The sequence below is a fragment of the Pongo abelii genome, chromosome 2 (assembly GCF_028885655.2).
Source record: "Pongo abelii isolate AG06213 chromosome 2, NHGRI_mPonAbe1-v2.0_pri, whole genome shotgun sequence".
Taxonomy (NCBI): domain Eukaryota; kingdom Metazoa; phylum Chordata; class Mammalia; order Primates; family Hominidae; genus Pongo; species Pongo abelii.
Window position 1 is genome coordinate 193,611,378 of NC_085928.1, and position 12,281 is coordinate 193,623,658.

Below are 12,281 nucleotides of genomic sequence, written 5' to 3' on the forward strand. Positions count from 1 at the left end.
ATCTAATCCTTACTACATCCCTATTATTAATATCATATCCATTTTACAGACATGGAAGTTGAGGTTCTGAGAGGTTACAGAACTTACCCAACCTCACTCAACTAGTAAGTAGCAGAACTGGGATTTGAACCCAGTTCTCTCTGACTCTGGAACCCTGTGAGTTTTCTATGCCAGCCCACTGCTTCCAGGAAAAAGAGTTCAAGATGAAGAGGTTAGGGCATTTCAGTAGCTTCACTCACTAAGACTCCTAAGAATGGAGCAGGCCGACAGAGCAGCCATTGTTTGATGTCCTGTGACTGCAAAAACTGGCTTTTGGCTTTATTATTATGCCTTTGGAGATGGGGCCCAAAATGAGCAAATTTGCCTTTAGGTATCAGAGAAGTTCCATATCAGATAATGATTCTGGCTGTGCACTGGAGGAGTACTCCGAGGTCCCCTGGGCCTTAGACCAGAGCAAATCTAGCTCTCTTTTGCTTGCTTATCAGAGGAAAATATCCTTATATTAACATCCCTGGAAAGAAACATCTGATTAAAGGGCTTGTACACCAGTTGCCACCACATGATAATGACGTATAGTATTGTCAGTCTTTGAATGAAGATGAGAATAAAGAATTCCAAGTGTTCAGTGCTTAGCAGCAGAAAGAAGCACTTGGAAGAGGCATGATTAAACTTTTGTCTAGGGCAGTAATGCACGCTATGTGTGAGCAATGTGGGTTGAAGATCAACTGAGGTAAAATTGCAGTGTTTGCCTCTCGAGTGGGCCCTGGAGTGTGCTGGTACTCATTCTGTTTTGTCTGTTTCACGTGTAAAGAGCTGCTGGTCAACCTCGTCTATTTTTGTCAGGATGAAAAAATTCACTGTGGCAGGCACCATGCTGAATTGCTCAAACCCTGATGCTCAGCATGTGCAGAGATAATTTTGTTGATGTTTGCACAGAAACTGAGAGTCACCATTGGCACATAAAACACGTCTGCTGCCTTGAGCGCGAAATGGTCCCCAGAGGACAAGGTATGTTATGAAGGATGGCCACGCATTCTGCTGTAGTTGTTTTGAGCCTGTCTACCCAGAGTGCTGACAAATCTGTGGGAACATATTAGTGTCGACCATGTGCAGATGACCTGTGATGGGAAGTGCTGGCATGCTGTAGAAGCGTGCTTTTCTCGTGTCTAGCGTAAATCCTTTTTGTTGGATGTCTCTTCTTTCCCAAAGTCAGATTTATTACTCAAAAATATGCCGCCTCAGGCCAGGCAAGGTGGCTCACATCTGTAATCCCAGCACTTTGGGAGGCCTAGGAGGGCAAGTCACAAGGTCAGGAGTTGGAGACCAGCCTGGCTAATAAGGTGAAACCCCATCTCTACTAAAAATACAAAAATTAGCTGGGCATGGTGGTGAGCATCTGTAGTCCCAGCTACTCCGGAGGCTAAGGCAGGAGAATCGCTTGAACCTGGGAGGTGGAGGTCGCAGTGAGCCGAGATGGCGCCACTGCACTCCTGACTGGGCAACAGAGCAAGACTCTGTCTCAAAAAACAAAACAAACAAAAAAAAATTTAGCCTCAGTAAAGACATCCATGCTTCTAATTCTTCCAATTATCCATTTCAGTCAGCTTGATCAAGAAACACCAGAAAAAGCATCTGAATGGGCAAAAGCAGTTGGTCAGCAGATCAGTGTAGACAGTCTCTCCTCTTGTCCCCTGCTCTGAACTACAAGTTTTCTGGCCTTTTGGGCGATGCTGATGACACCATTTCTCAGAAATTGGATATTCTGAGTCTCTCCAGGCAAGGAACATTTTTATCAATGCAGAATTTTGGAAAGACAGAGTACGGCATTAAACCCCAGAAAACCCTGAAGGACTGGGTAGGCATGAAGATTATATGACATAGCTCCTCCTCAAATTTGGTGATAAAAGCCTCTTCAGCAGCAGCCCAATGAGATGGATATTCGAGCCAATCAGCATTAGATATCTGATAGCATGTTCGAAAATAACAAGCTGGGCGCGGTGGCTCACACCTATAATCCCAGCACTTTGGGAAGCTGAGGCAGGTGGATCACGGGGTCAGGAGATGGAGACCATCCTGGCTAACATGATGAAACCCCGTCTCTACTAAAGGTACAAAAAAATTAGCCAGGCGTGGTGGCGGGTGCCTGTAATCCCAGCTACTCAGGAGGCTAAGGCAGGAGAATCGCTTGAATCCTTGAGGTGGAGCTTGCAGTGAGCCGAGATCATGCCACTGCACTCCAGCCTGGGTGACAGAGCAAGACTGTCAAAAAAAAAAAGGAAAGAAAGAAAGGAAGGAAGGAAGGGAGGGAGGGAGGGAGGGAAGGAGGGAGGGAGAAAGAGAGAAAGAAAGAAAATAAGAACTGGCTAAAGCAAAACAAACAGAACCTTGCAAGTAAAAATTACTGACCTGATATGGACTGGGCACAAGATGAACAGTGTTTCTGCTCATGGCAACCACCCAGGACCTGTAAGCAGTAGAAGGCTCTAGAAATTGAATCTGGACCATGGGGCTTCAGGGTAGGCTAATGATCAAACACAGGGGTATGAAAATCCCCTGGGGTTTTTGTCAGACTTGAAACCAGAGCAACGTGCTCAGGATTCTATGGATTCTTTGGCTTTGCCCAACATCACAGTAGCTTCAGTGGATGGATGAAGCAAGCTGAGGTCATCCTTATATTCTCTGCAAACTCTGAAAAAAAACGGAGGCAGAAGATTGTAAGAAAATCAGCAGTATGGAAACTTTGAACTCTGCTGCATGGAAGTGCAGCGTCCTTAAAGAGTCTAAGTTCAGAATTTTGTCTAGAAAAAGAAATCACGCCTGATGAAAAACTACTACATCTGCCAGTACTCAGACAATCCAAGTCTCAATCCAGACCACAGAAGGTCAGACGATGTCACTGACAATGGAAACTGCAACATCAAGATCAGGCAGCATCCAATGAGTGACAAGACCTGGGTGTACCATTTTGAAGAGAAGGGATCCAGATCTCATCACCATTTCCACAGGAGAAGTAGAAAGGTCCCACTCTGACAATATCCTGAATATTGTTATAGAAAAAGAATATTCTCCCAAGGACAGGCTGCAGCTTTACATCCCCAATAACTACAGTAATTTATGTGGAATAAAAGGGCTGAGGAAATCCAAGCGTACATCCAGAATGCCGCTAGACAGCATGCCCATCCACTTCTGAGACCATTCATACGTCCCCGGGAGTGAAGAGGTTTCTGGGATTCCTGGTGTTCCTCCTTCTCGTCCTCCTCTTCCGACTCAGAACAAAAGGATTATTTTCTGAACAATCAATCCCTCAACCCCAGCCACAGAGATACGCCTACTATACAGATGACCCTTCTAGTCCAACTCCCTGCCCGTCAGTTTGATTAGAGGACCACTAAATTCAAGAAGAAAAGCGGACACAAATGCAAAAACTATTATTAAGATAGTAGCTGTGGAGATAATGTGTTTAAAATGTAGCATTAACCATCAAAATCCTATCTCTTTTTTTCTTACATAAAACAGTTGCTAAAATAGTTTAAAGTGTTTTGCCCATGTAAATGAGAAGTCAACTGCTGTTTACAGCATCAGATTAACATTTGAAAGGGGTACTTTCTCCTGTTTACCCTCTTTAGATGGTACCTAACGGGAACATTACAGCTTTACACAGCGCTTTGGTCTCTGATCCTTAAGAGAATACTCAATAAACTGCCTCGAAGTGATTGACAGGGGTGTTGATTTTAGAAGATGGAAAACTCCAGCCACATCGGTAAAGCAATAGTGTTTGTCATTCAGGTTAATTGGATTGGCTGAGGTCCTGATTAGTCCATCTTATGAGGCAGACGGCAAAAATTAGCCACCTCTACTGGGGCTTCCTGGGCAATCTCAGTTATGAGTTAAAGTCCTAGCTTTCCTCTCTCCAGGAATTTAGCCCTCTGTTAGGGATTAACTATGAGTCCAGGGGACTCCAAATTAAATGGGGCTTACACAGATTTAAGCAGAAAGCAGTTCTGTGTATATCTCACCTCTCAGCTGCTTACCCTCCAGCACCCTGCACGTCCTAGATGGTGAGTTTCTGGTAGGTACAGATGTGACCAATTCACCTATGTATCCTAGAGGAGGATAGCATTGTTGTACTTGTTGTTAATCATGATTTTATCAATGGCTGCCCCTTGTTCTGTACCAGGATGGGCCTGAGCACTGCACTCTCTACACCTGAGGTCAGCAAGCTGCCACTCACAGGAAAAAGCCAGCCCACTGTCTCTTTTGCCAGTGAGCTTTTATTGGAACACACACACACACACACACACACACACACACACACACACACACACACACACACACACACACACACACACAGTATTTTTGTGATTACAAGAATAGTAATGATAATTATTAAGAAAAAAGAGGCCGGGTGCGGTGGCTCACGCCTGTAATCCCAGCACTCTGGAAGGCCGAGGCAGGCAGATCACGAGGTCAGGAGATCCAGACCATCCTGGCTAACACGGTGAAATCCCATCTCTACTAAAAATACAAAAAAATTAGCAGGGCGTGGTGGAGGGCGCCTGTAGTCCCAGCTACTTGGGAGGCTGAGGCAGGAGAATGGCGTGAACCTGGGAGGCAGAGCTTGCAGTGAGCCGAGATCGCGCCACTGCACTCCAGCCTGGGTGGCAGAGTGAGAAAAAGAAAAAGAAAAAAGATAGGATGAAAATTACACATACGTTGTGATTCCAATCATGTTTAAAATACTTAATTTAAAAAGGGGGGGGGCAGGTGTGCGGTGGCTCACACCTGTAAGCCCAGCACTTTGGGAGGCCAAGGCAGGCGGATCACTTGAGGCCAGGAGTTTGAGACCAGCCTGGCCAAGATAGCGAAACCCCGTCTTTAATAAAAATACAAAAATTAGCCGGATATGGTGATGCTGGCATGCACCTGTAATTCCAGCTACTCAAGAGGCTGAGGCAGGAGAATCACTTGAACCTGGGAGGCAGAGGTTGCAGTGAGCAGAGATCATGCCACTGCACTTCAGCCTGGGCAACAGAGCGAGACTCTGCCTCAAAAGGAGAAAAAAAAAAAAAGAGAATATGCCTGTCTCAAAAGAAAAAAAAAAGGAATATGTCAAAATGTTGAAATAGCTTCTCCCTCAACCCTTCCTAAGAATTATGTTCATTTCGCAGATGAGGAAGGAGAGTGGTTGCCTCTAGAGATTTGCAATCGTGGGTGGCTTATTCCAATTATTCATACTGCTATATATTTTTCTATAATCCCACCCTTTGCTCTTATCCCAGGAGGTGGGAGGCAGGATCCTGAAGAAAAAATTCAAAGAATATCACTGAGGCTCAAATATATCCCCTGTGCCCAATGACACAGCACTGCCACCTGTCATGGACATTAGCCCTCTGGGGAACTAAGGATGGAGGTGGCCACTGGGCTTCCCTGAGAGGCCTAGTCCCTTGAAAGCCTAGAAAGACCATTCTGTAGGTGCAGCTATCTACAAAATTTGATTTACGATTTCATTTAATTTAATTTTTTAAAACCTGAGCTATCCCAGATCCAAGGCCACGGGGCTGTGAGCTCCTCTCAGGGGAATCTGGAACTTTCCTGGTGCTGTCTCAGACCCCCAGCCTTCATTTCTGCCTTATCCACTTCCCTCGTTCAGCATTACTTTGTAAATCAGAAAACGCAGCTCCTTCTGTTGTTAACTGACCTGACAGGTCTTTATGCCCACAGCTCACCCAGATCCTGTTTGAACCAGTTGGTGACCCAGCCATTGGCCACCATGCTCCTGCCTCCCTGCTCCCTACCCTGCTGGCCACCCACAGCCACCCCTCAGATTGGAGTTCCCACCAGCCAGCACTGTCACACCAGCTCTGGGCCCTGTCCTCAGCACACATACAGCAGGATGTTTTGTTGGTGAAAGTGGTGATCCAGAGGAAGCAGTTAGATTTTATTACTGGTGGTGGCATCAACAGGAGTTTGAACTGGTCCTGGCTGTAGTTAATAACGCAGAAACTAGCTCAGACAATTCAAGTGCTTTTTATTTTTTGCTGTTTCTATCTCTTTGATTGCACTGGCCACTTTATTTTGCCGCTAAGCTTTGCTGTTACCATTAAATTTTGCCTCAAATGGAAGCTCTTAGATTCTGAACAGAGTCAGATCCATCAGTTGTACCTTAAATGCCCCAGCTCCCAGTGGTTCTTTCTTAAAATGTGCGTGCTTGTGAAATAAGAGAAGGAAATGTCTCCAGCAGCATTGCCAGTTCCCTGCCCCAGAGGACTTTAAACTTTATCTCCAACTCCTTAGGCTGCAAATTCCACCTACCATTAGGCTCTAAGGCAAATTTCATTTTCAGGCAACTTGAGGCATCTGGACCAGTAATTCAGGCCTCTGTATCCCTAGTGTTGTGTCTAGCTCCACTCTGAACTGGCTAATGGAATAGAAATGACTTGTAACCAAGCCACTGCCATGAAACCACATGTGACCTGGATCTCCTGCCTGGGTCCCCAATGCCAGACTAGCCTGCCATCCCAAGGACATAAAGGCAATTACCCTGTAGGAGGGCCAGGTCCTTCTCAGTCACTGTCACAGGGACTATGAGAGGTGCTGTTGTAAGGTGTTGTGAGCAGAGGTGAAAGGACCCAACCTGGGGTCTTGGCTTAGCCCTGGCCCAAGCCAGAGGTGGTGGACTTTGGGTAGTAACCGAGGGATGTTAGCCAGACTTCAGGGGGAAAGAAGCCTGAGGGGCTGATGTCAAAACCACCAGCTGCTGGAGCTCTACCCTACCTCCTGCCAGGCTCTGAGATGGCTCCTAAATCAGGTTGTGCTTAATCAGCAGAGAACATCTGTGAACACAGCCAGGAGGGAGGGGGTCAAACAAAGCCAGACTCCCTTCCATTCACTGGGCCTCAGTTCCCTCAATTGTATTATGAGAAGATTGAATCAGGTGATCTCCAATTTTATTTCTGGTTCTGTGAACCCACTAGAAGTCCTATTCCATTCTATAATCAGACAGAATAATAATATTCTCTAAAAGCATAGCTTGTGAGGAACAAATTAGATAATAGGTGCAAAAGTGTTCTGTGAAGCAATAAGCCTTATGCTTAATGAGATTAATTATCATAATTATCCTGCTCTCTCCCGGGCTGTTAACCATTATACTCTGTTAGTTAATGCTGCTATTACTGTCACTTACATCTTGCAACCCTACTGCTATGTTCCCCTACATTGTCACAATGTTTCACCCACTGCCATCTCAGTCACTATCAATTTTAGCACCCTGTTTTAAAAAATAGGTTTTATTGTCATAATTCAGGTATGGTGAGGCCAATGGATGAAATGACTGCCATCGAAAAGATAGTTCATCAATGAGAACACATGGACACAGGGAGGGGAACATCACACACGGGGGCCTGTTGAAAGGTCGGGGGGGCAAGGGGAGGGAGAGCATTAGGACAAATACCTAATGCATGCAGGGCTTCAAACCTAGATGACAGGTTGATAGGTGCAGCAAACCACCATGGCACATGTATACCTATGTAACAAATCTGCACATTCTGCACATGCATCCCAGAACTTAAAATAAAAATCATTTAAAAAAAAAAAGAAAAGAAAAAGAAAATACACCCAGGAAAACCTGCAACCCACCAAAAAAAAAAAAAAAAAAATTATTACTCACAGTTCCTAAGAGAAGGGGGCACACTATGCCATCCAAGGCCACATGGGGAAGTACCAGGGTTGGTCACAAGCTGGAGGGAGCAAAGGGAAAATGTGGGCAAGAGTCTTTATCATGCTTTTCACCAGAAGGAATGGGCAAGGCAGGGCAAACAGGCTTAGGATTGGCTAGTTTGAATAATTTCAGTGGCCTCTGGAGCATCAGGGTTGTCCCTGCTTGCCTGTTACCTAGCCCTGGGGTACTTGGAGCAGGGAGTTAGTAGCCCAAATGTCAGAGCCTCATAAGGGACGTGGTTGGGGTATTGAGAGAAGTTAGCTAGCTTGCTTTAGGGAAGCGTTTTTGGAGAGCTCTCCGTATAATCAGCAGGCTCCCCCAAAAAAGTTTCTTCTTTTGTGGACATAAACATGGTGGGCCCCCCCCTCTGCTGCACAAAGCTTTCTTCTTTCGCTTATTAAACTTTAACTCCAACCTCACCCTTATGTCCAACCTCCTTAATCATCTTAAACATAAAACAAAAAACTCCAGGTATTATCTCGAACAACAAAACACTTTATGGTCTTCGGATTGGTTGGTTTGCATATGAAAGGCATGCTCCTGGGCAAGTTGATTGCTATCTCTTAAGAATTAGCTAACCCCAGATAGGGAGTTCCTTTCAAAATCCACAAAGTCCCAAGCTGCCAAAGCATCAAGAGAAAAAGGCACAAAGCATCGAAATAAAAAGACACGCTTACACGCCCCAGCTAAGTACTGTTCCTATCACAGTTAATCTGATTGAAAATGAGAGTTCACAGTTAAAAGAGGTCTTTCTCTACACTTCATTCTTCATTCAACAAGCATCTATTAAGCACCCACTATGTGCTGCACACTATGTTAAGGAAGGAAGGAAGGAAGAAGGGAGGGAGGGAGGGAGGGGAGAGGGAGGGAAGGAAGGAAGGAAGGAAGGAAGGAAGGAAGGAAGGAAGGAAGGAAGGAAGGAAGGAAGGAAGGAAGGAAGGAAGAAAATCATGCATTGGAAGCAACAAAACTATGTGTGTGCATGTAAATGTCCCTTGCAGAGTTATCAAAATAGAGGAAAAATCACCAACTGGATGCAACATCAGTATCTAAAACCAATAGAGCAGCTGAATGAAGTGTAGTGTATCTACCAAGAGACATTATAAAGCAAACAGAACTGTATACTGGATTAGAGAAAGCACCAAACCTAGAGTCAGACTTTCTAACTTCAACTTTTTGGGCAAACGGATTAAGGATTCCAACTCTCAGTTTTTCCGTTTGTCAGATGGGGGCAGCTAATAGTAGTCACTACCTCAAGGTGTTGTGTGGAGATTAAATAAGATAATGCAGGTAAAGCATTTAAGCACCTGCAGTGGTGCTCAGGAAATGTTGGCCATTACTGTTATTATTAATGTGAGGTCAAGGAAACAGGATAATTGGATGGACCTAATAAAACATGGAAAATGTTCCTAGTAGTCTTAAGTGAAAACAACAACAACATAGGCCTGGTGCAGTGGCTCACACCTGTAATCCCAGCACTTTGGGGGGCCGAGGCAGGTGGATCATGAGGTCAGGAGTTCAAGACCAGCCTGGCCAAGATGGTGAAACCCCGTCTCTACTAAAAATACAAAAATTAGTCAGGTGTGGTGGCGGGTGCTTGTAAGCCCAGCTACTCAGGAGGCTGAGGCAGAGAATTGCTTGAACCTGGGAGGCAGAGGTTGCAGTGATCCGAGATCGTGCCACTGCACTCCAGCCTGGGCAACAGAGCGAGACTGTCTCAAAAAACAATAACAACAACAAAACACCACATAAAGCAGTATGTAGACAAATTCTGAGCCTATGAAAAATATATGTGAAATACTTAGTTGGATGGATAGCATAATGTCATTATGAATAATATTTAATGAAATATTTATTTTAATGTTATTACAAATTTCTCTTTCATAAAAAAGGAAATGGGGGAATATAAAAATTAAAATTAAAATATAGGGGAACACCAGAAGCAATTATATATTAAGAAATTTTAAAAACAGCAAAAATAAAGTTGTCCTAGGAATTATGCCTGCAGAGTTGATGAGCTAAAAAAACCATCTTCAAATTGGAGAAGGACATTTTTTTTTTTTTTTTGAGACGGAGTCTTGCTCTGTTGCCCAGGCTGGAGTGCAGTGGCGCAATCTTGGCTCATTGCAAGCCTCCGCCTCCCGGATTCACGCCATTCTCCTGCCTCAGCCTCCCGAGTAGGTGGGACTACAGGCGCCCGCCACCAAGCCCGGCTAATTTTTTTGTATTTTTAGTAGAGATGAGGTTTCACCGTGTTAGCCAGGATGGTCTCGATCTCCTGACCTCATGATCCGCCCGCCTCTGCCTCCCAAAGTGCTGGGATTACAGGCATAAGCCACCGCGCCTGGCCAAGGACATTTTTTTTTTTAGCATATAAAACCCCTCATTTATCTCAATATTTGGTAATAACATGCTGATAGAAGCTAGCTCCAAGTTGCAGATCAATGTCATTGGGACTGGGAAGAGGCAACTGATCAAGACAGACCAGAGAGAAAGGAACAGAAAACCACCTATTAAATACTGACATGAGTTTACTTGTATAGTATAAACTCAAATATGTAAAAGTATATATAATAGATCTAAATAAACTATAAATATAGATATAAAGGACTAAACAGTAGCTGTCTTTGGGTCAGAAAATTGTAGATGATATCCAGCTTCTTGTTTATGCTTTAGAAATTTTTCTACAATGGGTGTGTAATACTTTCAAATTGAGGGAAATGGGACTTTAAAAACTATTAATTTCTTCTTTTTAAAGCAAGGGACAATTAATGAGAAGATAGCAGGGAGCATGCAGAAGCCAGCAATGTCACAAATGTCATAGTGCATGTGATTGTTTATTCTAAAAACTCCCTGAGTTGGGAGCTAAAAATAGAAAGAGCTAGGGGCAGAATTGGGGGAGGCGAAGTGTCCCACCAGGAGGGCAGTGAGCAGGGCAAACTTCAGTTAGGTACAGGAGTGGGATGGCTTGGAGGGAGGGCAGGTTGGCTCAGGGCTGTCCCTGAGCAGTAGGGGCTGCAGAGGAAGAGGTGCTCCCCCAAGGACCTAGCTTGGAAAGCCTTTGGGGACAGCATTACTTAAATAGTGGGAGAGTTGTTGTAAAGGTTCGGGGTAGGAACTGGGTTCAGTTTGATCCCAAAGTAAATAGCTGTGTCCTCCCATATCCCATTAGCCTAGAAAGCTGGCTTTTCACTCCCAGAACTGGAACCTGATTTCTGGTCATTTATAACCTCTGACATCCACACAATTCTTCCCCAAAGAATTCATGTGCCCTCAGGCATGTCCTGAATTGGGTGTTTCTTGGACCAGAATAACTTTTCCACCAAAGTTCCTTCGGTGTCGTGGCTCACACCTGTAATCCCAACACTTTGGGAGGCCAAGACGGGTGGATCACCTGAGGTCAGGAGTTCAAGACCGGTCTGACCAACATGGTGAAACCCCGTCTCTACTAACAAAAATTAGCTGGGCGTGGTGGCACACAGCTGTAGTCCCAGCTACTTGGGAGGCTGAGGCAGAAGAATCCCTTGAATCCGGGAGGTGGAGGTTGCAGTGAGCTGAGATTGCACCACTGCACTCCAGCCTGGGCGACAAGAGCAAGACTCCGTCCCAAAACAAAACAAAACAAAACAAAAAACAAAACAAAACAAAAAAAACAAAACAACCCAGTACTTCCAAAATCAAACAGACCTTTGGAAATAGTTTAGCCTGACACTCTCTCGGGTGCAAGCAACAGTGTTCCTTTTAAATATGAGGAAACTAGGACCCAAGGGAATTAGGTGATTTGTCCAGGGTATCTGAGTGGCTGAGAAAGTTATGGTGGGGCTCCCCAGAACCCCTCTCTTTTTCTGTGCATCTTGTTCCATTACCCCATGATGTTCTCTGATAAGAAACTTCCTTTGCTAGGATATGTCAATGCAAGCTTATGTCCTGTCATAATAGTACTTAACCATTGCATCTTGATGGAATTACACTCACCATTATGTCTTGAGTGAATAATTCTTACTATTTATTGAGAGCTAGGTGCTCTTTTTTAATAAGCTGTCATTTAATTCTTATAATAAGAAGGTATTACCAGATTCTCTTTTCAGACAAAGAAGCCAAGAATCAAAGCAGTTAAATAAACCACCCAACATCACCCTTTTGGTGGTACCAAAGCCAGGATCTGAATCCAAATCCAAAGGTATATTCTTTGGTCGTGTTTTTTTTGTTTTTTTTTGTTTTTTTTGTTTTGGTTTTGAGACAGAGTCTCCCTCTGTCGCCCAGGCTGACAATGAGTGCAATGGCGTGATCTTGGCTCACTGCAACCTCCACCTCCAGTATGCAAGTGATTCTCCTGCCTCAGCTTCCCGAGTAGCTGGGACTACAGGCATGCGCCACCACACCTGGCTAATTTTTGTATTTTTAGTAGAGACAGGGTTTCACCATATTGACCAGGCTGGTCTCGAACTCCTGACCTCAGGTGATCCACCCACCTCACCCTCCCAAAGTGCTGGGATTACAGGTGTGAGCCACTGTGCCCGGCCCCAAAGGTAAATTCTTGGCTCTCCATAAAGATATACTGGTG

The 12,281-nt window shown here is 44.6% G+C and overlaps 1 pseudogene; it reads left to right on the forward strand.

Moving 5' to 3' along the window:
- The first annotated feature begins 326 nt into the window (after positions 1 to 326).
- Positions 327 to 3,435, forward strand: LOC100439554 (prickle-like protein 1; annotated as a pseudogene).
- Positions 3,436 to 12,281: the final 8,846 nt, after the last annotated feature.